At 39.8% G+C, this 26,941-nt stretch overlaps 1 protein-coding gene and 1 pseudogene across 7 annotated transcripts in view; one reads left to right on the forward strand and one right to left on the reverse strand.

The window, feature by feature from the left end:
* Positions 1 to 25,028, reverse strand: part of SGK3 (serum/glucocorticoid regulated kinase family member 3) — a 107,508-nt gene extending 82,480 nt beyond the window's left edge. For 2 of the 7 annotated variants that reach the window (XM_065902801.1, XM_065902796.1), the window contains exons 1-2: positions 24,892 to 25,025; positions 22,581 to 22,665 (exon numbers count right to left, since the gene is read on the reverse strand). The gene's annotated coding sequence lies outside the window, so the exon portion shown is untranslated. Of the gene's footprint in view, positions 1 to 96; positions 119 to 9,633; positions 9,697 to 22,580; positions 22,666 to 24,632; positions 24,652 to 24,891 lie in introns of those variants that run through there. The other 5 variants (XM_065902799.1, XM_065902798.1, XM_065902795.1 and 2 more) reach the window with 5 other exon arrangements.
* Positions 9,472 to 9,903, forward strand: LOC136144856 (RNA guanine-N7 methyltransferase-activating subunit-like protein; annotated as a pseudogene).
* Positions 25,029 to 26,941: the final 1,913 nt, after the last annotated feature.

The raw sequence follows: 26,941 nt of genomic DNA on the forward strand, positions 1-26,941 counted from the left end.
GAGGGGTGCCAGGCAGGAGCCCACTGCCCTAGTCTGCAGGACCTGAGAAGAGGCTCGGGCTTTAGGGCATCAGCAGGCAGATGAGAGGCTTCTTACCTGGGAAAACTGCATGGTCCTGAGAAGAGAGGCTGCCGATGAAATCTGTGATGGTCTCCATTTTTAACAAGTTCCATCCAGATCACAGAACTTTTATTCCATTTTTAATAAATGCTATTAGTGTCTTGAAAGTGTTAGTTGCTCAGTCATGTCTGACTCTTTGTGACCCCATGAACTGTAGCCCGCCAGGCTCCTCCATCCATGGGATTCTGGAGGCAAGAATACTGGAGTGGGTTGGTATTTCCTTCTCCAGGATGTCTTCCTGACCCAGGGATCAAACCCAGGTCTCCTGAATGGACAGGCAGATTCTTTACCATCTGAACCACCATGGAAGCCCCTATTTTAGTGTCTTCAGTTCAGTTCAGTCGCTCAGTCGTGTCCAACTCTTTGCGACCCCATGATCCACAGCACACCAGACTTCCCTGTCCATCACTAACTCCCAGAGCTTGCTCAAGCTCATATCCATTGAGTCGGTGATGCCGTCCAACCATCTCATCCTCTGTCGTCCCCTTCTCCTCCTGCCCTCAATCTTTTCCAGTATCAGCTCTTTTCAAATGAATCAGCTCTTCGCAACAGGAGGCCAAAGTATTGGAGTTTCAGCTTCAACATCAGTCCTTCCAATGAACACCCAGGACTGATCTCCTTTAGGATGGACTGGTTGGATCTCCTTGCAGTCCAAGGGACTCTCAAGAGTATTCTCCAACACCACAGTTCAAAAGCATCAATTCTCTGGCACTCAGTTTTCTTCATAGTCCAACTCTCACATCCATACATGACTACTGGAAAAACCATAGCCTTGACTAGACGGACCTTTGTTGACAAAGTAATGTCTTACTCTTAAATAATTATCAAACACTTAAAGGAAACCTCTAACATAAAGGACCAAAATTAAAAAAAAAAAAAACTAGAATACATTAAAAATAGGAAATAGAATACTAGGAATAGACAAAGGTTTTTATTTACAAAAAAAAAAAAAAAAAAACTTCACAGAGACAGAAAATATTTTATGCATTAAAAAAAAATAAGATTCTTTTTTTTTTTTTTAAAGAAAATAATGAGGGACCTTCCCTGGTAGTCCACTGGTTGAGGCTCCAAGCTGCCACTATAAAGGCCAAAGGCTTGATCCCTGGTCAGGGAACTAAGATACAGCATAAATTGATGCTTTTGAATTATGGTGTTGGAGAATACTCTTGAGAGTCCCTTGGACAGCAAGGAGATCCAACCAGTCAATTCTAAAGGAAATTAGTCCTGAATATTCATTGGAAGGACTGATGCTGAAGCTGAAACTCCAATACTTTGGCCACCTGATTCGAAAAACTGACTCATTAGAAAAGACCCTAATGCTGGGAAAGATTGAAGGCAGGAGAAGAGGATGACAGAGGATGAGATGGTTGGATGGCATCACCAACTCAACGGACATGAGCTTGAGCAAACTGCAGGAGTTGGTGATGGACAGGGAAGTCTGGTGTGCTGCAGTCCATGAGGTAGCAAACAGTCGGATGAGACTGAGTGACTGAACTGAACCAGCTTGTTGGGGCTTCTCCTTTGCTCTTGGACATGGGGTATCTTTTTTGGTGGGATCCAACAATCTCCAGCCAATGGTTGTTCAGAAGCTAGTTGTGATTTTGGAGTTCTTGCAGGAGAAGATGAGCACATGTCCTTCCGCTCTGCCATCTTGAGGGTATAGAGTGATATCATCTGCCTATCTAAGGTCACTGATATTTCTTCCTGCAATCTTGATTCCACCTTGGGATTCATCCAGCCCAGCATTTCACATGATGTACTTGCATATAAGTTAAATAAGCAGGGTGACAATATACAGCCTTGACGTACTCCTTTCCCAATTTTGATCCAGTCCATTGTTCCATGTCTGGTTCTAACTGTTGCTTCTTGACCTCCATAAAGGTTTCACAGGAGGCACGTAAGGTGGTCTGGTAGTCCCATCTCTAAGAATTTTCCACAGTTTGTTGGGATCCACAAAGGCTTTAGCATAGTCAATAAAACAGAAGTAGATGTTTCTCTTGCTTTTTCTATGAGTCAGCGGATGTCTGCAATTTGATCTCTGGTTCCTCTGCCTTTTCTAAATCCATTTTGTACATCTAGAAGTTTTTGGTTCACTACTGTTGAAGCCTAGCTTGAAAGATTTTGAGCATTACCTTACTAGCATGTGAAATGAGTACAACTGTATGGTAGTTTGAACATTCTTTGGCATTGCCTTTCTTTGTGATTGGAATGAAAAGTGACGTTTTCCAGTCCTGTATCCATTTCTAAGTTTTCCAAATTAGCTGGCATATTGAGTGCAGCACTTTAATAGCATCATCTTTTAGGATTTGAAATAGCTCAGCTGGAATTCCATCACCTCTACTAGCTTTGTTTGTAGTAATGCTTTCTAAGGCCCACTTGACTTCACAGTCCAGGATTCAATAAATATTTAGTGAATACAAAGATTTTGTTTAGTTTACCAACACACACCTTTAAAGTATATACACTGAAGCTAAAAGCTAGATTTGAAGTCAAACTCTACTCCAAAGGAGAACAACTAATCCAGATTTCCTGCCTCCTCTGCAAAGTAAACTGATCTAACTGCACAGACTGATTCTGTAGAAGCGCCGCCCAAAATCAGTCTAGATAGGTAAGACGGGGTGAGGAGTTTGGACTTGAACCCATAAAGAGCTATTGTAGGTTAAGAAATGTAGCATGCAATTTTTAAAAAGAACTTTGAGAAGATTAGCCTCTCCTGGTATGCAGGATAGAATGAGGGCAAATTTTTTCCTCCATTTTTTAGCCTGTTTTTAAAGATGTGAGGTGACCAGTCAACTACAAAGGCTCAGTTAGTTTCTACACTAAGTGACCGATGAACCACCATTTGAACTATGGTCTGGACTCATCCAGACTCCCATTCTTAGCCACTATTAGTATACTCTGTCACAGGAGTTGAAAATAGATGAGGCAACCTGCTACTTCTGTATACAACAATGCCTGTCAATGACACTTATTCCATTTTATAACATACCCATTTTAAATAAACATCCTATTTTTACATATAATTACACTAAAGTTTAAAGATTCAATTAAAGGTTCTATTAAATACCACAGTCCAAACACTCATTCTGTTTTAATTATAAGAGAAACATAAAAATTGGAACCCGAGTGGTAAACTTTAATGACAGACAATAAAATAAAACTGCTTTCTAAGTTGAAAATGCTAAGTCTGTAGCTAACTACCACAGAGGAAATGAGAAAGTGCTCTTTGCTTACTATTCCTGCATCTTTTTTTTAACCAAGAAAAATAAGTGTGAAAGTCAATCCTACCCACGAAGACAGGGCTAGATCAGGTGGGTTCCAGAAAGGTTTAAGGGCAAATGGTGACCAGAGTGGAGCAGAGTAGAATTGCCCTACAAATACCTAGTTTTCAACACAACCACTTACCCAAAACGTTTTCCAAGTGACCCAGGCTTTATGTTTTAATGATTAGAAAGTGCATGAGAAGTGACTTCCATGGAACATGTACACTGTACTTTTCATTAAGGATTTGGGGAATCTGTTATTTTAGGAGAGCTGAATGCCAGATAGGGGCTTCCCAGATGGAGCTCTTAGCAAAGAACCTGCCTGCCAATGCAGGAGACTAAAGAGACATGGGTTCGATCCCTGCATCAGGAAGATCCCCTGGAAGAGAGCATGGCAACCCACTCCAGCATTCTTGCCTGGAAAATTCCATGACAGAGAAGACTGGCAAGCTATAGTCCATAGGATCACAAAGCGTTGGACACAACTGAAGCGACTTAGCATGCATAATGCATGCCTGATAGAGCCTCCCATTTCCGTACATACTTACACAACAAACCGTAATGACTCATTACCAACATCCATTACCTAAGTTACTGTTTCGCAACTTGTTTTCCACTTTTCCCTCCTTTTAAAACTGAACTAAAGTTTGAACATAATTCTTTCTACACAGAATTATGGTTAATGAACTTTAATGGCAAGAATTTAAAATTTAAAAAAAGAAAAACCCACAGTTACACTTGGATGATTGCCTCCTGGTTTTCCCATGAAAGCTCAAATGGATATTTAAAGTGTATGTTTTTTTAATAGAGGTAGAAAAAAAACTGTTTTAGTTCTCATAACTTTAATAATTTTGAAGCAAGGTACAGTACTATGAGATTGTGATTTCTATTAAGATATATAAATATACATTTACATATTTATAAGATATACAAATACATATAAATAAATATAAAAATTGATATATTTAAATGGGCTTCACATAAGGTGGTTACAGCTCTTACTCAATAATACTGCGGGATAAACAGGGCTTCCCTGGTGGCTCAGACAGTAAAGAATCTGCCTGTAATGAGGGAGACCCACATTAAATCCTGGGTCGGGAAGATCCCCTGGAGAAGGAAATGGCAACCCACTCCAGTATTCTTGCCTGGAAAATTCCATGGACAGAGGAGCCTGGCAGGCTACAGTCCATGGGGTCACAAAGAGTTGGATATGACTGAGTGATGAACACGTCACTTCAATTTTTTTTACGTCACTTCAATTTTTTTTAACGTCACTTCAATTTTAAATGTAGTGTTTAACTTTCACTTTCATGTATACACACACACACACACACACACACACGCACATTCGATCCATCTGTTTCTGGTACAAAGCTCCTAAAACCCTTGAAATTTCCTAAGTGATAAGAGAGATAAAGGTGAAATAGGTATCTTTTGTTATTCACATAATAAATCTCTTTCAGTCACACCTGACTTTATATTAATGCAGTGGCTCTTAGAAAGCCCCTAGGTAATTTAAGGCTGGGAAGTGGTTGCCAGGACAATCAATCTGATTAATTAGAAACTTGGAGATTTTAGTTTCCCTTACCTCCCGGGAGGGGAAAGGGGCTGTTGGTTGAGTTGATCACCAATGGTCAATGATTTAATCAACCATGCCTATGCAATGAAGCCTCCAAAAAAATTCCAGGAGAGGTTCGGAGAGCTTCCAAGTTGGTGCACCTGGAGGTAATCTAGTAAGTAAGCTGTTTTCCTGTGTACTGAGAGCGACTTAGCAAATTAATTGAACCCAAAGGAGTGGTGGAAAAATGATTTATAGCCTCTGGTCAGAAGCCCAGGTAACAACCTGGATTTGCAATTGGCAGCTGAAGGGTGAGAGTGCAGGTATATAGAACTAAACCCTTAACCTGTGGGAGCTCCAAGAAGACAGTGTCAACACTGAGTCAAACTGTAGGACGTCCAGCTCATATCTCAGACTTGGCTGGTGTGGGAAAAACTAGCACCCATGTGGGAACCAGAATACACAGGTGTCAGTATCACATGCAGTGACTGTAAAGGAAAACAAGGGAGTTTTGATTTGATTTTGATTGTGCACAGCATTTGAAAGTTAGGCATTGTCTTCCTTTAAAAGTTAAGGTAACTAACCACACAGTCTCATTCTCTGTCACACCATATATCAACATTTCAAAATGGTAAGAATGCTTCTAAAATCTACATGACCATGAATTTTTTTTTTATTAAAAATCACACAGATTCAGAAAACAAATATAACAAAAGGCAATGACAGTTTCTCCAACAGCCTCTTAGGATCTCAGCCAAGTTTCCAACCTGCTTTTCACTATGATTCCTGCAGAGAATTCCACCAATACATTTAGAACTTTTGCAAATTAAGTTAGAAGTACTTGTTCACCTCGATTCATCTCTGTGAATGACGGTGGAACTCTAAATTTAAATACAACTGCATTACTGTTCTCTGATTAGCGTAGAATAATTCTTGGATTCATGGCAAGGCCAGGCTAAATGACACTGCAAAGAAACCCTTTGTTTTCAAACAAATCAGTGGTTGGCTTTAGATAATGCTATAAAGAATCTTATTCACGCAGTGTACCCTAGTCAAAATTGTAAAAGTTGAGAACAAAAATAACAACTTCCACCTCTATTAAAAGAAGAAGCTATAGTTACACAAGCTTTTTCTCTACATGAATAGAACTGTAAAATTTTAGAGGTAGATAGAACTTTGAGTAATTTAAAGTCAAGGAAAATAAAGTCATTTGCTAAGGATCATTTAATAAATTACTGGCAGATCAAACACTATAACCTAGGCACTGCAAATTCCCTACTGTAGGCTATTAAATACTATAGAATGTTATGGACAAGTTAATATCAGCCAACATTTATCAAGTGCCTATTTTGTGCCCTTAACCATGGCAAGCATTTTCATATCTATTATCTATTCCCTAAGTCAGCTAAAAAGATTTTAATAAAAGAATCACATCTACTCATTTGGACATTCAGTGTTGCCAAAACAGAGCATGCTACAGGAACTAAATGGAAAGAGGTAATTCAATTACAGAAATAACTACACTATAGGAGAGGCTGTGTTCCAACAATACACTTTACTCTCAGGAATTTCCGTCCCAGAGCCATATATAGATTTAGAAAGCCTAGGAGTGCATTTCTGGGTACTGGCCTCTCTGCCAATGATGGATAAAGACCTCAGTACTACTTCCTCCTCTTCCTTCTTCTACTTTTATATGTTTCCCACTATCACATTCTTTTTGATTCTTCTGTAGTTGTTGTCTGTTCTTTGATCTATGCTTTCTCCTGAACCGCTGTTCCCCACCAACCCAGAACTAGCTATTCTGCTAATGACTAAAGCAGAAATCAATAAAATACAGAATAGAAAAACAACAGAGAAAATCAATGGAACGAAAAGTTAGTTCTTCAAAATAATTTTAACAAAATTGGGAAAACTTTACCTAGACTGATCAAGAATAAAAGAAAGAAGACTACTCCAATATTTTGGCCACCTGATATGAAGAATTAACTCATTTGAAAAGACCCTGACACTGGGAAAGATTGAAGGCAGGAAAAGAAGGGGATGACAGAGGATGAGATGGCTGGATGGCATCACTGACTCAATGGACATGAGTTTGAGTAAACTCCAGGAGTTGGTGATGGACAGCGAGGCTTGGCGTGCTGCAATTCATGGGGTCGCAAAGAATTGGACATGACTGAGCACCTGAACTGAACTAAGGAATGAAATATGGAACATCACTAACAACTTCACAGAAATAAGAAGAATTTTAAAAGAATATTATTAACAACTATATACAATGAATTATCTGGTAGATAATCAGATGAACATATTCATTGGAAGAAAAAAGCTATGAAGCTAAGTCAAGAAGAAATAGTACTTATCTGAATATATACATAACAAATAAAGAAACTGAACTAGTAATTAAAAAAAAAAGAAAAAGTGCCACAAAGAAAAGCCCAAGTCCAGATGGTTTCACTGGTGACTTCTACCAAATATTTGAAGAAGAATTAACACCAATCCTTCACAAAATCTCCCACCACTCATAGAAAAGAAAAGAAGGGAACTCATCAACAAGGCCAGTATTATCTTGATACCAAACCCAAATGAAGATATCACACAAAAAAAGAAAGTTATAGATCAATACAGGGGCAAAAATCCTCAACAAAATACCAGCAAACCAAATCCAGGAACATATGAAAAGGATTATATAGCATGACCAAATATGATTTATCCCAAGAAATCAAAGTTGGTTTATCATCTGAAAACCAATCAATGTAATATACTGTATTAACAGAATAAAGGACAAAAACCACACAATCATCTCAATGGATGCAGAAAAGGCATTTTACAAAATTTAACACTCTTTAATTATAAAAACATAATAAACTTCGAATAGAATAGAATTTCCTCAAGCTAATAAGAGGCATCTACAAATAACCACAGCTAACATTACATGTAATGGTGAAAGACTAAATGCTCTTGCCCTGAGATTAGGAATGAGAAAAGGCTTTTCCTTAACACTGAAGGTTCTAGCCAGGGCAACCAAGCAAGGAAAAAAATTATAAAATTTTGATTAAAAGATTGATAAGGAAGAAGAAAAACTATCTCTATGAGCACATGATAAGATCTTATATACAGTTGTCTCTTTGTACCCATAGGGAATTAGTTCCAGGAGGCCCTGCAGATACCACACTGGACCTAGAAGCCCTTATATAAAACAGTACATGAATACAGTCCACCCTCTGTATCTGGGGATGCAAAACTCCCAGATATTGAGGACTGACTGTATAAAAACTCCTAATCAGTTCTCCAAAAAAAGCAGTCAAACTAATAAATAAGTTCAGCAAATGTGAATACTAGTATGTGTAAAATAGATAGCTAGTGGGAAGCTGCTTATAACACAAGGAGCTTCGCTCAGTGCTCTGTGATGACCTAGAGAGGTGAGATGGAAGAGTGAGAGGGAGGCTCAGGATGGAGGGGATATATGTATACATATGGCTGAAGCACACTGTTTTACAGCAGAAATTAACACAACAGTGTAAAGCAATTATCCTCCAATTAAGAGCTTTTAAAGATGAAATTTTTTTAAAAGAATGAAGAATACAAGTTCAATATTCAAAAACCATTGTACTAATACATTGTTATATAAATTATACTAAAAAAATCAAGTACAGTAGCATGAGTAAACATTAAATGAATGAAGAAAATAATTCCATTCACAACAGCATCAAAAAGAATAAAATACTTAGGAATAAATTTTAATGAAGTCCAAGATTTGTACACTGAAAACTACAGAAAATGGTTAAAAGAAATTATAGGACTTCCCTGGTGAATAAGTGTCCAAGTGCCAATGCAGAGGACACAGGTCCCACCCCTGGTCCAGGAAGATTCCACACGCCATGGAGCAACTAAGTCAACGCGCCACAACTACTGAGCCTGTGCTCCGGAGCCCACGAGCCGCACCCACGGAGCCCGTGTGCTGCCGTCACTAAAGCCCCTGCACCCTAGAGCCTGTGCTCCACGACAAGAGAAGCCGCCACAATGAGAAGCCCACACACCGCAACCATGAGCAGCCCCCATTCACCAACTAGAGAAAGCCCAAACCGAGCAAAGAAGACCCAGCGCGGCCAAAAATAAAAATAAATTTTAAAAAAATTACAGAAGACTTTAAGATATGGAGAAACAACCCAGGCTCATGGATCTGAAGACTAAAAACTGTTAAGGTGGCAAGACTCTCCAAATTGATCTACAGAGTGAATCCAATCCCTATCAAAATTCCTTGCCATTTTTTTCATAAACTGACAAGCTGATCCTAAAATTCATATAGAAATGCAACTGACCCAAAATAAGACAGTGATCTAGAAAAGGAAGAACAAAGTTGGAGGACTCATACTTGCCGTTTGTAAAACTTACTACAAAGCCACACTAGGCTAGTTAACGCAGTGTGGCACTGGCATTAAGACAGAAAGAGCTCTCCACTTACATGTGGCAGCTAAAAAGTCAAACTCACTGCTACCTGGGAGAGCTGAGGGAGTGACCACAGAGGTCCTGTGCCAGCACCCTGGACCGGAGATCTACACGACCTAAACATTAAACACAACAGCTGCCTCAAGTCCCCGGGGATTTCAGAATGACTGACACTTCTGAAGCTGTTCCAAATTTTGAAGAGATGTTTGCAGATTCACAGAAGATGACAAAGAATACCAAGAATACCTGAAACACCCTCCTGAGTCTCCTCTGATTGTTGAGGAATGGAATAGCAGAGCTGGTGGCAACCTGAGAAACAGAGGCAATTGGTTGTAAGATAACAGACAGCTTAGAGGTAGGGATAGCAAACGGGGGTGGCCAAGTGACAACTGATCCAATCAATGGCATGGACGATCCTGGGGTAACAATTACCCACAGCACAGACAAGAACCTTACTACCCCCATCAATATGGACACCAAGGTTACAACCAAATGCCTCCCTATGGCTACTACTGATAGAAGTGTCAGCAACTTTTAGTAAAATTAGTTACTCTGCTAACATGACAAAAGTTTACATTGTATTTTCTGTTGGTCATAGTTTTACATCTGATTGTAGAAAATGAAATATTAATTTTTTGGAACTTGGGACTTTTTAAAAATTAGATCTTACTGGAGAGACAGGATGGTTGCTAGAAATAATCACTCCCCTAAAAAGGTTGTGGGTTACATTGCTTGACTTCTACCTCAGATTTGTCTTTGTTTCATGACTTAATAGTGCTTTGAATGTTGTATATTTTTTCCTTGTTAGGCCTTCAGGAGTTGTCTTTGTTTTACACAGAAATAAAAATTTTATGGAGAAAATGCTTGCTTTTAATTTGTAAGATAAGGAAGTATCCCTACACTTGGATGTGGTCATTCCTAAAATTTTACACAGGGAGTACAATCAGCTCCTAAATGCACCACTATGCCTACTTATGATGTACTGTACACAGTAGTAATTGAAAGGTAAAACAATCGTAGTATACTTCGTTTGGATTTTGTTGTTATGTGAATGTGGTACTTTGTAATTATAGGTATGAGTCATCTTCACAATCATATTACTGTATTTTTAGAGGGATATCAAGAATAAAGCTGTAAAATCAGGAAGGAATCAGTCTCAGTTTCAGTGTCTTAACCTAGCGGTGGGTGAGATTAAGGCACACAGTCATTTTACACAAACTCGAAGGCTTTTGCTAACATAAACATTACACGTTACGCAAAAGTTTAAGTTGGTAATGTTCCCTTCCTTCTCAGTCACATGTAAATAATGGTGTATTTTGACTCTATTTACTTTTATGGTATTTAATGTGAGTTGAGTTTACAGTGTTATTTCACCTCCAGATGTACACCTTTGCTGCCTCCTCTTCTGTAAATAGAGTGATGCTATAACCTCCTTTAGGAATAAGCACCATATTTCCCATCATTTTAACGGCCATTATAATGGTTTTATTCAAATAAAATACTTGTAAGTATTCTCCCTCAAAAAAGTAAAATAAACGGTAAAACTAATAGGTACCATTAAAAAAGAAACAGTCTCACAGACCCAGAGAACAAATGACCCGTTACCAGTGAGAGAACAGTAGAAGAAGAGGAAAGATAGGGTAAAGGAATTAAGAGGTACAAACTACTAGGTATAAAATAAATAAGATACAGGATGTCATGTACAGCCCAGGTAACATAACTAATATTTTATAATAACTTTAAATGGAGTATAATCTACAAAAGTATTGAATTACTATGTTGTACACCTGAAACTAATATAACGTTGTAAATCGACTATACCTCAAAAAATAAAACCTTAAGGTAGAATAAAATTGAAAGTACAGAACTAAATCTTCATAATTATGGTCATTTGATTTTCAACATGAATGCCAACATAGGACAACTGAATATCCACATGCAAATGAATAAAGCTGAACTCCTACCTCACACCATAACCAAAAGGTAACTCGAAACAGATCAAAACCTAAAAGTAAGAACTAAAACAGTTCTTAAAAGAAAACACAGTAGTAATCTCTGTGACCTTGGGCTAAGCAATAATTTCTTAGGTGAATAACATGACATCAAAAGCACAAGTGACAGAAGAGAAAATTAACTGAACTTCATCAAAATGAAAAACTTCAGTGCTTCAAGAGAAAACCATCAGGAAAGTAAAAGAGAAAATCCACAAAATAGGAGAAATGTTTGTAAATCATATAATCTGCGCATCCAAAATATATAGAGAACTCTTACAATTCAGCAAAAAAGACAAATAACCCTATTAAAAAATGGACAAAGGAACGGAATAGACATTTCTCCGAAGAAGGTTACAAATGGTCAACAAGTACATAAATGATGCTCAATATCATTAGCCATTAAGAAAATGAAAACCAAAACCTCAGTGACATACCACTTCAAACCCACTAAAATGACGAAAGTCCAAAAAGGACAGATAATTAATTTTGGTGAGGATGTGGAGAAACTTGAACCCTCAAACCTTGCTGGTGGGACTGAAAAACAGTGCAGACACTGGAAAACAGTTTGGCAATTCCTCAAAAAGTTAAACTGAGTTACACATGACCGAGCAATTCTGCCGCAAGGTATACACCCAAAAATGAAAATACATGTTCATACAAAAGCCTGCACATGAATATGCACAGAAGCCTTATTAATAATCGTCAAAAAGTGGAAACAATCCAACTATCCACTAATATACAAATGAATAAGCAAAATATGATATACTGAAAAACGGGAATATTTTTCAGCAATAAAAATAAATGAAGTACTATATGCTACAATGTGGATGGACCTCAAAAACATTATGCTAAGTAAAACAAACCAGTCACAAGAGACCACATATTGTAAGATTTCACTTTTTTTCTGGCCACTCCAAGCAGCTTTCCAAGCACTTCCTAGTTCCCTACACCAGGGACTGAACCCTAGCAACGTCAGTGAAAGCACCAAGTCTTAACCACTGGACCGCCAGCAAATTCCTGTAAGATTTCACTTTTTATGAAATATCCAGGATAGGCAAATACCTCCGGAAGGGGCTTCTCTGGTGGCTCAGACGGTAAAGAATCCGCCTGCAACGACGGAGACCTGGGTTCGATCCCTGGGTCGGGAAGATCCCCTGGAGGCGGGCCAGGCAACCCACTCCAATATTCTTGCCTGGAGAATCCCCAGGGACAGAGGAGCCTGGAGGACCACAGTCCATGAGAGCGCAGAGCGTACAGGACTTAGCCACTGAGCACATAGCTACGGAAAATAAATCCATCCCTGCGAGAGGCAGAGCGCGAGGGCGCAGCGGCGGCCGGCGAGGAGTGGGGGGACTTTGGCAGGGAATGAGGGTGAGAGACTGCTAATGAGTCCAGGGTTTTGGCGGGGATGATGAAAACGTTCCGGAATTAGATAGTGACGGTGCCTGCACAGCTCTGTGACTAAAGCACCGAATTGTACACTTTAAAGTGGTTAATTTGATGGCATATCAATTAAGTCTCAATAAAGCTGCTTTTCTCTTTAAAATATTAAATGTAAGAGAATATGCCATGGATTTATTCTGTCTTCTCCATTCACCTCTGTGACATTTTAAACTTTTCGAGTCATGTGAATTTCCTCAGTGTCTTTCTCACCATTTGTTCAAAACATAAGTATATTTTATTAGATAACAGAATCATAAATGTTCTTTCATCCCTACTTGTTTAACAGGAGCTCATCCTTTAAAGAATACTTTCTGCCAAGACACAATATTCTTGCATTAGCTAATATCCAACAAGAATCAGCAAAATGGTAGATGGTATCTGCGGATGGCTCTCTTTCCAAGGATTAATATAAATGGGGCCAACTATCACCAATACAGGATTTTAGAATATGGCAACAGCATTTGTTAGAGTTGGTAAAGTTCATTGGATATTGGCTGCTAACAGTATGAACTTGACAGCTCTATAGATAACAAATAAGACATTCAAATTCTGTAGGTTCAGAATTTAACATATTCAGGAATTAAATTTAGGATTTTAAGCTCCTTTCTATTAGGGAAGTAATATATTTAAAACATTTTCAGTCAGCTTCTTTCCTGAGGTCTGGCAGCAGTTTCTAGGTGAAAAATGAATACCATCTCAGAACCATACAGTAAAAATGAAAGGCCAGTTTTCAAAACTCATTTAACCACAGCCTCATCAGTAGATGGTAATCAGAGTTACCTATAAATCAATTCTGCCTGTTCTCTCTGATGAGGGTCTTTGAAAGGATTCAGCCTTTACCCCCTTCCCAAAGGCAGAGGGGACCCCTTGGTAAAGCTAAGTAGACCAGACCAGCTTCAGATCAGCGCTGTCCCGTGATGGCCACAGGAGGCCACCTTCAAGGCCTCACTAAACCCTAATTTGCCATTGTTATTTAGTTGCTAAGTTGTAGTCGTGTCTGACTCTCTGTGATCCCATGGAGTGTAGCCCACCAGGCTCCTCTGTCCATGGGATTTCCCAGGCCAGAATACTGGAGTGGGTTGCCATTGCCTTCTCCAGCAGATCTTCCTGACCCAGGAATCGAACCCAGGTCTCCTGCATTGGCAGGCAAATTCTTTACTGCTGAGCCACCAGGGAAGCCCAGATCCTACTTGTTCATCTGTAAAATGAAACCTCCACCTACCCCACAGTTACTATGAGTATTTAATGCAATAATATCTCTAAAGCACCAAGCACATGGTAGGTACAAAATAAATACTAGTTTCTCTTTGTTCTCCAAAGGGTAAAATACATATGACAAATGACAAAAACTACAAAAACCATGACGAATGAAACTCGTGGGTTTAGCATACACTGAAAAGAGTAGAGTTATCTGAATACTAAAAATAAACAAATCTTTATTTTCTAAAAGACCAAATTCATATAATTTTAAGTAGGGGAAATATAACCATGATGATAGGATACAAGATATCAAAGTGGGGGGGGTGGTTGGGAATCACCTAACTGTGTACTGATTATATTGGTATTATATAACAGTTTTATTAGGAAAAACTGAATATCCAGTTTGTAGGATGCTGCAGACAATTTCAGTTAAATGGTTCTTCAAAGAAGCCAATAATAACTCAAGGTTTGGCCATATTTGCAATATTAGAATTTCCTATAGGAAGGCTTCATAATGAATTTAGTCACAGGACTTGAGAGTGCTCCTGAAAGGGAACAAAGCCAGGGCCAGATGCCTACAAAATACTACCAATCCTTTGAGACTCATCTATATGTGCATTCTTAAAAATTTTTTTACTAAAGACATATGGAAAAGGGACAACAGAAATATACATATATATTTGAAGTCAGGGAACTCACAGACATAATTTTTTAAATTATTTTTTACAGGGGGTTATATATTCACCTGGTTAAAACACCCCAAGAAAATATAAAAGAGACTCAGGGAAAAGTTTGCTTCCCTCCCCTTTCCCTACCCACCTAGTTCTCATCACCCAACCTCCAAAATAGATAAACACTGTTAATTTCTTATGCATCATTCTTTACACTTAGATGAAGCAAAAATACATTATTTTTCTACACAGAAAGACAAAGCAATTTATATATATCATTCTGCATCTCAAAGGCAAATTTTTTAACTCCTAAAATGTTCCAATGAGAGTGTGAAAATGAAAAACGGAAACCTCATTTAAAATGGTCAGAAGCAAAAGTAAACATCAAACTAAAGAGTTTTTGCACAAGGCAGGAAATTATCAACAAAATGAAAAGCCTGCCTCCTGAATAGGAGGAAATATTTACAAATGATATATCTGATAAGGGGTTAATATCCAAAATACACAAAGAGCTCATACAACTCAACATCAGAAAAAAGCAAAACAAAACATATAACCCAATTTTTAAAAAGGCAGAGGACCTAAACAGACACTTCCCTAAAGACAATATAGAGATGGCCAATAGACACATGAAAGATATTCAACTTCACTAATCATCAGGGAAACACAAATCAAAACTGCAATGACATATCACTCACACCTATTAGAATAGCTATCATCAAAAAGACAACAAATAACAAATGTTAGTGAAGAATATAAAGAAAAAGGAACCCTCATGCACTGTTGGTAGGAATATAAATTGGTATAGCCATCATGGAGAGCAGCAGGGAGGTTCCTCAAAAATTTAAAAAACAGAGCTATCATAAAATTCAACGATTCTACTCCTGTGTATTTTCCTAAAGAAAACAGAAACAGCCCCATGTTCATCACAGCATTGTTTACAATAACCAAGATATGAAAGCAATCTAAGGCTCCATTGACAAATAAACGGATAAAGAAGATGTGGCAATACATAATGGAATATTCAGTTCAGTTCAGTCACTCAGTTGTGTCTGACTCTTTGAGACCCCCAATGGAATATTACTCAGTCACAGAAAATGAAACACTGCCATTTGCAAGAACATGGATGGCCCCAGAGGGTATTAGGCTTAAGTGAAATAAGTCAGACAGAAAGATAATACCATACGATTTCACTTTTGTAAGTAGAATCTAAAAGACAAAACAAATGAACAAACATAACGAAACAAAAACAGACTCAAAAATACCGAGAACAAACTGGTGGTTGGCAATAGGGAGGAGGGGTAGGGGATGAGTGACATAGGTGAGGAACAGTAAAAGGGACAAACTTCCAGCTATAAAATAAGTCACGAGAATGTAATGTACAGAATAGGGGAAACAGCCAATAATACTATAATTTGTATGGTGACAGATGGTAACTAGACTTACCGTGGTGACCATTTTATATTGTATAAAAATATAGAATCACTAGGTCATATACCTGAATCTAATATAAAATTGTAAGTCAATTGTATTTCAATTAAAAATTTTTAATAGGGACAAAATTGTTTTAAAAAATAATTAAATTTAAAAATAAGATAAACTACAGTCAGAAAGCCCTGAAGGGAGTACTTTCACACATTACCCTGGTGGTGGCTGCTTGCAGACCTCAACAGGATGCTTACTTCATACACCCCTGCAGGAGGAAGGAAGTTTTCTCCTTGCTCAGCATCAGCCCAGCCAATGAGAAGTTCAACAACTAAGCCAATAAGGGGCTGCCATAACCCTGATTTCTCTCTCCTCCAAAGGACTTCTGTTCAAAAACAGTCCCTCCCAACTTCTCTTCCTTTTCTCTTGAAAAGACCTCTCCTTTCCTTTGTTCTTTGGACTCACCTACAGTTCACTATAGTTTGCACGTCCTAAATTATAAAGTGTGTTAGTCGTTCAGTCTTGTCTGACTCTTTGCAACCCCATGGACTGTAGCCCACCAGGCTCCTCTGTCCATGAGATTTCCCAGGTAAGAACACTGGAGTAGGTAGCCATTCTTTTTTCCAGGGGATCTTCCCTGGAAGATCAAACCCAGGTCTCCTGAACTATAATTCCTCTGCTATGCCTGAGTGAATTTGATTTTGCTGGCTAAGTCACCTACCTCTTTGTTTTAAAGACTGATTAAAGCAACAAATAAATTCAATGGGACAGGGGCTTCTGTTCACACTTGAGTGGGCTTTTAAAGGCAGGAACAGAAGTAAACGATGTTAATGTTAGTAGGAATTAGAAATAAAGGAAATCTATGTCAGACACGGGGGTTCCCTGGTGGCTCAGATGGTAAGAATCTGCCTGCAGTGTGGGAGACCTGGGTTCAATCCCTGGGTTGGGAAGATCCCCTGGAGGAATGCATGGTAATCCACTCTACTGGATACTACTGGATACAGAATACTTTCTTTCTTGCAGAATTCCCATGGATGGAGGAGTCTGGCGGGCTACAGTCCATGGGGTTGCAAAGAGTCGGACACAACTGCCCGACTAAGCACAGCACAGCATATGGCAGACACAAAAATCAAGGAAGGGGGCATAGTTTCATAAATCTCTGAAAAATCCTTCGCAGCCAAACACTGAAGCATCGTATCTTTCTTAAAAAGATCATTTCCCAACAAACAAAAAATAAACCAAAAATTCATGAGAAGAGAGAGTAGGGGATAAAAGGAGATGAATTAGAAAGAAAAAGGAAAGTACTGATGTTGAAATGGACTAAAATGTAAACTATGAACAAATATGTACACTTAGAAATATAAAACTAAGAACCAATTTTTTAAAATTACAGTCAAGTCTTAACTTCTGACTGTTTATTAACAGTGGTCCAGGTTCAAATAAGCAAATAAAACAGTGCTTTCATGTTTAAGCCATCATCAATTTTACCACCAGGCTGTCTGGAAGCTGGGTAAAAATATCTTTTTAAAACCTTTTTCATTCCTGCTTATGAAAAAACAGGCCTTAATTCTCAGTGCAGCCTAAATAGCTATTGCCTTGGTCCTGAGCTCCTTATAATATTTGGCTCAGGCCTTGTTATAGGTGAGCTGGAGCTGCTATAAAGTCAGCTATCTGGGCTTAATCACCCACATGTGTCTCTTGAGAGAGCTTCCAGGGATATTTCTGCATTCAGCACCACTTCTCTAACTCCCAAGAATGGAAGGCTGATCTACATGTGCTTCTCAACAATGCATTTCTCTGCTGATGAAAGGCTGGAAGAAGAGGGTTTGGAACTCTGACACAGCACTTCTCAAAGACTGCTAACCTTCGGTCTAACAGTTGGTGATGGACAGAGAAGCCTGGCGTGCTGCAGTTCATGGGGTCACAAAGAATTGGATACGACTGAACTGAACTGAACTGAACCTTCTTAGTCTTCTACTTAAAGACAAAGGGGTTGCTTTTAAACCAGATGTCTAAACTTAACACAAATGAACTTTTTGGCCTATCCAATATTTTCTAAAGGGAACAGTGGTCTTATCTAGAGTGAGCTTTTAAGACCAAAACACTACTCAATCTATAACATGGTTAACATCTTCAATGAGAAAAAAAAAAATAGCACAAAATAATGCTACTGTCATGACATGAATAAAAAAAATTATAAATAGTTTTAAATTTTATCATACATGCCAATGCTTAAGGAAAAAAACAGCTTATTTAGAGACGAAGAGGTGGGTGGAGACTTCTGTGGAAATTCTGGAAGGAATTACTGGGTATTCTCAAACACTAGTTCTTTATAATGTCTACCTTTCCTCCCAAACTAAAAGCTTTCCTTTTCCTTATTAAAGGCTTGTTCTTAACAGCATCGCCATGATTAGTATCTTTTTTGCTCAAGACCAAAATAAAGAGGGTGGAATGGAGAAAGGACAGAGAGAAATATTCTTAAAGCAAAAGCAGGAAGAAGAAAATAAAGAGAACAAGGTTAAAAGACGGACTAAACTCTCAGAAAGTGGGGGGAAGCCACAGAAGGATACAGGAGGAAAGTGTGGGTCACAGCTTGTGTAGGAGAAAAAGAGGGTGGAGAGATTAGCCCAGACAGACACTGTCTGGAAAAGCTGGTGGGGTTAGTAACTAGAGAGTTGCATGAAATTATTCTAAATCAACTGTTACTAACTCTGAGACAGCCTATAAGATGAGGATCACAAGAAACTTCAGGGTCACCTATTCCTACCATTGGAGGGAGCTCTGTTAAGTCAATTACTCCACACAATGTACTTATCATTAGGAGACTATTTCAAAACATCTAAAGTTCAACTGTTCTAATCTTCAACTGAATTCAACACTTTCCCCTTGGTTCAGGTTCATTATTTCTGCTTTTCCTTTTATGACCATAATTGATGATATATGAATATTCTATCATTTCTCTTCTTAAATATCTTGTATTTTAGATGTGCACAGACACTAATGTTGACTCACTTCCATCAACAGGATACATGCTTTACGCTGATTTGGATGGTTATTTCGGTCCATCCCACACCCTCACCTCATCCTCTTTATGAGCACTAGTATAAATTTCCAGTAGTGTTATTCAGGTTTGGGGAATGGCAGGTGGCCAGGAAATACAGTAAAATAACTGGTTCCAAAGTGCCTGGAATCTCTGACATTGGCTGACTAAACAAACATGATTCTCTAAGCAACAAAACAACCCTGTATAAGGGAAATTTTTAATGGCATTGGAAATATGGATGTACACATACATATGAAAGCTTACAAAATATACTCTAAAATGCTAACAGTGATTGAGTGGTAGGTTTACTGATGATTCTTATTTCCTCTTTTTCTTCTTTTAATTTTTCTTAAAAATGCATTACTTTTGTGATTTAATATTTTTTAAAAGATTCAAAATAGTGAACATATAGATAAGAGAAATAGAAAATAGATAAATTAATTACAAAGTGGAATATTATGCAGCTGTCAAAACCAATGATGCAGACCTACAGATGTTCATGATAAGGTGTTAAATAAGAGATAAAAGGACAAACTGTATAGAATGAGTCCCATTTTTAAAAAACTTTGTGTATATTTACAGATATACATACTTATATAAGCACGGGGTCAAGACTAGAAGAAAATAAAAGCCCAGCAGTGGTTACCTTCGTCAGTAAGATTAGAGTGAAGAGGACTTATTTTTTTTCCTTCACACACTTCTCAATTGCTTAAATTTAAGGGCATATATTTTTAATTAAAAAGTATATTTAGAAAATATAAGAGACAAACTAAAATAAAAATGAGAAAAAAGATGACATACAGTGTTTTCTTGGGAAACTAAGAAATTAAGGAGATGATTTCTATATTCCATTTTAGCTGACCACATACAACTGAGCGACACACACACGTGTAATATATATGTGCATTAGATTATATAGCCTATATACTCGTCCTTAAACATATTTGTCTGCATGTGTGGATGCTGAGTTGGAAATCAGATTATTTTAACTTCGACCTATTTTTATTTTAAAAAACAAGGAGGTAACTAACTAGAATAATAAAGTTCCTTCTCATTTTTCAACTCAAGGAAGCAGTCAGTCAAGTCCTTAGTGAAGTCCCACTGGACTGAGGACTTTTCATCCTGCAGCCAGTAGACTGGCTAGTCCGCCAGTAAGTTCAATTGTGCATCTGAATATATTAGATGTGTTAGTCAGTCTGTTGTATCAACCCCATGGACTGTAGCCCACCAGGCTCCTCTGTCCATGGGATTTCCCAGGCAAGAACACTGGAGTGGGTTGTCATTTCCTCCAGAAATGACCATTTCCTCCATCCTGACCCAGGGATGGAACCCAGGGATGGGACCCAGGTCTCCCGAATTGCAGGCAGATTCTTTACTATCTGAGCCACCACGGAAGCCCACTTTCCATCTTACATATTATCCCTCTCTTTTTTGCTTTTTAAAGTCACTCAGTCTTGTCTGACTCTTTACAACCCCATGGATTATACAGTTCATGGAATTCTCTAGGCCAGAATACTGGAGTGGGTAGCCTCTCCCTTCTCCAGGGGATCTTACCAACCCAGGGATTGAACCCAGGTCTCCCCCATTGCAGGCGGATTCTTTACCAGCTAAGCCACAAGGGAAGCCCAAGAATACTGGAGTGGGCTTCAGCTTGGACTTGAAGCCCAAGAATACTATCCCTTCTCCAGTGGATGTTCCGGACCCAGGAATCCAACCAGGGTCTCCTGCATTGAGGGCGATTCTTTACCAACTGAACTATCAGGGAGGCCTGCACAATTTGCCTTACATAATCAGCCTTCTTTCACTCACCCTCATTGCAGGAAAACAGATTTCAGTGTTGAATAATGGAAGAAACTGTGGCTACAAGGAGATGTACCAAAAGCAGGTTTTCGGGACCTGTCAGACACAGGAAAGGCCCTGAGAAATTGGTCAAGGGCAAGAAGATTTTACCCTTTCCAGTTCTCCTTGAAAACTCTCTGGCTCAGCTTCAGACAGGCAATAACATTTTACTTCTTGAGGCTCTGAAACAGCCTCCAACATCAGATTTCCATGTTGTCTTCTTCAGCAATGACAACTCAGAGTTAGTATGGAGTTAAAATTTCTTTGACATGAACTACCAGATATGGAATCAGTACTATATTACTCCATTAATTTTTTTTTTTTAAGTTCTACCAGTTTATTGCTACCAACCCATCTCCCTCCATCCTCGTGCACACATGCTCAGTCATGTAACCCCATGGACTGCAGCCCGCCAGGCTTCTCTGTCCATGGACTTTTCCAGGCAAGAATACTGGAGTGGGTTGCCCTTTCCTTCTCCTCCATTAAATTTTTTAAAAAGTGAAATGAGAATGAAGACTCCACCATAAAGAATGCAATAGGTAAAGGAAAACAGAGATACTGAGTCCCTTAACATAATGTGGGGGCTGCTTCTGTCAGGAATAACATGTTACATAATTTGAGTTTCATGAATCAGCAGTTTTAGCCTGTAATTACAGGAATTTTTCCAAAAGGGAAGAAAAAAAAATCCCTGAGGATTGGAAAAGGTAAAGTAGGTTTTGAAACGAGGCAGGTTTCAAAAGTATTTTATTCCACCCCCATACAAAAGAACGTTAACAGGCAGATGACTCAGTCTGGCTTCATTAAGGGTTTCAACACCTAAAATTTCTCATGGGAAAGCCCACCCCCATCTCTCATTTTCCTCCATAGCCCTTCCCAATTCCTCCCACCAGGTAATGGCCATATTTTCCTCTCTCATTGAAGGTTATCCATGTGGCAGAAACATACTTTAGGATACACAGAGTTACACTTGAAGGAGAAAAGTTGAGGATTTTTGTTTGTTTTTTGAAATACTACAGTAATTTTAACACTTCAAAAAACACAGCAGTGATGTCAAATTCAAAAAAAATATAATACCTATGATCTCTGTGTTTGAACTTGCTCATAAATCCAGGTGGCTTAATTGAGTTCATTTACAATGAAAACCTACAGTGATTGGCAGTCCTTAAAAATGATCTCGAATGATCAGGAAGAGACAAGAAAGTTGTCAACACAACCACGAGAACCATGTGTCCAATGGCAACTCCAAATCAGAGGGGGGAAAAGTAGGATGCTTGAAAAAAGGGGAAAAAATAACCAACTTATTTGCTTTTTCAAACATCAGAGATGATCAGTTCCAAGAAATGAGTTCAAAGGGCTTTCCAGCTCATCCCTTTTGTAGAAATTATGTTGTAGCAGATACTGTTTGAAAAAGAGAGGTGTTAGATTAGGCCTGGCAATCCCTTAGTCACAACTCAACTATGGTGTGACAACTCAACACATAATGTTTTGAAATGCAGCAAGAAGTCTGAAGTCATTGGGAGTCATTCATTCCACAAATGTTTATTACAGGCTGGCACGTGCCAGGCACTGTCCACACACCTGCTCTCCATTCAAGCTCTGCCTCTTACCAGCTGTGCTATCCAGGCTAAAGCACTTTCATATTTCTATGCCTCAGTTTCCTCATCTGTAAAACAGGAATGAAAACTGGCTATACAGCTCATGAGGTCTCTCTGAAGAGCAAATAAGCATATGCGGAAGCACTCTGTAACCCATGGAAGTGTTGGTTGTCATTTGGCTGAACTGAACTCCTGAATGTCTATGTGCCATAAAATTAAATCAGAAGAAAGTGAGCTTTCTTGCTTCCAGGAGACACTTCACAATCTTATTAAATAAGGCTCAGAGTGTCATTTCATCATCTTGGAAATTTAAATATATGAAACAGAGAAAGCTAGTATGACGTGTGGATTTTGACATTAGATTCATAATCACCATAATGACAAGAACCATACTTATTTCAGTCACTGTTTTTGGGTCTCCATCTGGCCATCAGGCTAAGGCATCCATTTGAAGAGGGTGCTTAACTCTGGAAAATATTCTCTCAATATATCTGCAAATCACAAAATGGTTACCTAGAAGGTTGACCCATCAACTCAGTGTTACCTGAGTTTTACAGTTTACAGCAAATGGTAATAAAATTACAAAGTGTTGTTTGTTATGTGGATGTGTTCAAACAAAAATGTTCTATTTTATAGTATATTTCAAGTTCAGTCTGACCCTCAAATCTAAGCTACAGTCACGTCTGTGTGTATATATTAGTCACTCAATCGTGTCTGATTCTTTGTGACTCCATGGACTATAGCCTGCCAGGCTCCTCTGTTCATGGAATCCTCCAGACAATAATACTGGAGTGGGTTTCCATTTCCTTCTTCAGGGGAATCCTCCTGACCCAGGAATCAAACCTGGGTCTCCTGCATTGCAGGTGGGTTCTCTGCCACGTGAGCCACCAGGAAAACCCAAGCTACAGTCATACCAACTGTCAAATATGTTAGGAAGGAAACAGAATTAAGTTCAGTGCAGTGGCAGCTGAAGAAAGGGGAAGTTCTGGTCTCCTCAAAGTTAGTTAAGGATGGGCACTCTGTCATCCTGAGAAGGACCATGATATGGAAGATGCTAGAGATCTGGCCAGAAATCTGTAAGAAGAGTTCTCACTCCCTTCGCTCCAGACTCCCTTCCCCCAGGGGAGTAGATGGGTGATGGCTTGCTTTACTGGACTGGAAGCCAAGCCGGCTAGAAGGCACACCCAGTCCTAAAATATGCCTGAAACTTCCTCTGTTTCTAAAAGCTCTTGCAATGACATTCAGGGAACTGAAGTATGCACAGCCTGGACACTGCTAGAACTGCTATAATTTAACATTTTAAGTTAATAATTTGAGTTAATATTTATAAAACACTTAGAAAGAGCCAAACACATGTCTACCTAACACAGAGCTACCTAAGTGTTTGATAAATAAAAAAGTACTTCCCAGATTGGCTGGCTCAATGATCAACCTACTGACAAAGTAGAGAATCAAAATACACAACGGTCTACTATTTTTTTTTTAACCCTGATAAAGATTTAGAAACTGTCGTGCTCTGCATCTCAAGTGTACCCCGTACAGCCTTGTGCAGAACTGAAACTCTAGTCGTGGTTCAGAAATCACTACTAAATTAAATAGCCTAAGAGTTTAAGTTTCAACAGATGAATTCTTTCTCTTTTCTGTCATTCCCAGTAACCACCACTAAAAATGACAAAATCTAAAAATCTCAAAGCATTTCTAGATGGCACATACCAGTGCTCAACTGGGAATCAACAGAGCCAAATGCACGTTAAAAGGACAGAAAAGGGTTCAAATCACAGAGAGCTTAAAGGACAGCCACGCATTAAGGTCTCAGACGGCAGGTTCGCTGACAACAGGTTAAGGATTTCCGTGCCCTCGCAGATCCTCACGGGTACCTGCACCCACTTTCGACCTCAGGTGGGGGGTCTCCCACTCTCCCGGGGTCTTCCACCCTCCCGGTTCCCGGCTGCGAAGCTGCACTCGGATTAACAACATCCGTCCCCGGGGACAGCCCTCGGGCGTTTAGAAATCGGAAAGCAGAAACCGAATTCACCTCGAGGAAACAAAGAACACAAACTCAGACTCGAGGGCTGGGCGAGGGAACGGCTTTTCCCACCCGACCAACGCAGAGGTTTCCGGGCTGAAGGACGGGGGAGCCACGGGACCCGGGAAAGTCACGTTTGCTCCAGAAAGAGGCAGCCGAGGAGGCCCGGGTCCCCTCGCCCCGCCCGGTCCCACCCGCCCGAGGGCCCGACTGCGGCCCGGCCGCTCGCCCACCCCGCGGCCCCGGGCCCCCGCCGCCCCGCACCTACCCGCCTCCGCGGTGCTGCCTACCCGCGCGGCGGTCGCGAAGCCGAGCGCTCTCGTGCTTCTTCCTTCCCGGCAGGGCCGCCGGGCGCTGGCGTTTCCTCCCAGACGCGTCACGGCGGCCGGCTCCTCCCGCAGGGCGAAGCCGGGCGACCGGCAGCGCGCGAGGAAGGCGCCCGCTCCGGGCAGAGGGGCGGCCCGTCCCGGGCCGGAGCCGCGGGCTGGGCGATACCCCCAGCCGCGGAGACCCGCGCTGCGCCCGCTTCCCCGAGGACCCTCGCGAGAGCCCCCCGCCTCGCCCGGGGCGCCAAGTTCGGGGGACCCCCGCGGTAACCCGCCTAGACTCCCCGGGATTTTCCGCTCCGCTTGTAGTGACCGCTGCCCTGGGGCCCAGCAGCGCTGTGGGCCATCGTGCCCGGGCCCGGCCGGGGATCCTGACCCTGGTGCGCTCAGGGGGGCAGGACCGCCCGACCCCCGGAGGCTCCCCCAGAGCCACCCGGGAATGGACTGGTGGGCATGTGTAGTGGTGTAATGCGAAAGTATCCAGATAATTTTAGGGGCACAGCTGTGCTTCATTTAGCATTATTTGCACAATTTTCTACTTTTGCATCAGCAGAGTTTTGGCCTTTGTAAGATGGGAGAGCGCTTTCACAAAGTGGCAGATCCTGTATACAGAGAAATTTCCTTTCCACAGTTATTTTTGGATCGCTCTCTCTCGATATATATGTATATATTGGGAAAATAGGCATAAAGTACAGTAGATATTAAAATCCAATAGATACAAATCAACATATCGCCAGTGGTCCTTTGTATATTTTTTCTGAGGTCCACACAAAGCAATCCACACTAAAAATCCAGAGAAGCTAAAGAAATTCCTCTGGTAACAAAATCAGCAAGTGATCAGTGTGATCTCTTAGTGAAAGCCATGTTCACTGGACTGAAATTTCTCAGACAAGAGGAAGTTTTGTGACAATGAACTCCAAGTGAGATGATAGACAAATACCTGGCTATTACTATTTTTCAACTTTTTTTTCTTTTGTTTGAAAAACAAACATCTGGTAACCATTACCTTTTCAAGAGAAATTTGTCCTCCTACTGTGAAGAGCACAACACACACACACACACCCATCTTCCACAAACATTTCAAGACAGGAAGGTTGGTGGGCAATGTTCAACTGATAAGCTAATAAGACTTTGGATATTTTGCATTTACAATCTGAGAGCTGCAATTTAATAGCTTGATTTCTCAGAACACTAGAGGTCATAAATATATTCAAGAACTATTAAAGGACTTTTTCACTTAATTAAAAGGACACACTTTAAGGCTGATCGCTTTGATTAATCATATTCACCCATAGATATAGATTATATCTCTGTTTTCCTTTAGGTTTCCAATTTCCAAGTTTTCACTGTAAAAGCTATCGAATTTTCAGCAATGTCTAGCTGATGTTTATGCCTTTATAAAAGGTTTCGTGTACATTCACGTAAGGACTTTTTTTAAAACAGAGTTTTTTTGTTAGATTCTGGGTTCCAATATTTTGTTTGCAAATGTGATTCATTTCATGAGATAGGGCAAATATTTTGTTCATCTGTTATATTTACAATGTAGAAATTATGAGCACAAGCTTTGGAATCAGACTCAGATTTAAGCTGTGGCTCTGCCACTCTCTACTTCAAATTCACCTCTTTGAACAATGGTTTCATCAAAAACTTAAGGATGATAATAGTACTTTTTTCTCCTCAGTAAAACACATAGAGCATGTGTGTATGCTTAATCGTGTCCAACTCTGCAACTCCATGGACTGTAAGTAGCCTACCAGGCTTCTCTGTCCATGGGATTTTCCAGGCAAGAATACTGGAGTGGATTGCCATTTCCTTGTCCAGGGGCTCCTCCCAACCCAGGGACCGAACTTGACTCCTGCATTGGTGGGCGGATTCTTTATCATTAAGTCACCTGGGACGCCCAAAACACATAGTAATAGTGCTTATCTCATGAAATTACTATCAGGATCAAATGAACCTAGTAGAATGGCTGGAACGTATTATCAACTGACT

The sequence above is a fragment of the Muntiacus reevesi genome, chromosome 12 (genome assembly GCF_963930625.1).
Source record: "Muntiacus reevesi chromosome 12, mMunRee1.1, whole genome shotgun sequence".
In the NCBI taxonomy this organism is placed as follows: Eukaryota; Metazoa; Chordata; class Mammalia; order Artiodactyla; family Cervidae; genus Muntiacus; species Muntiacus reevesi.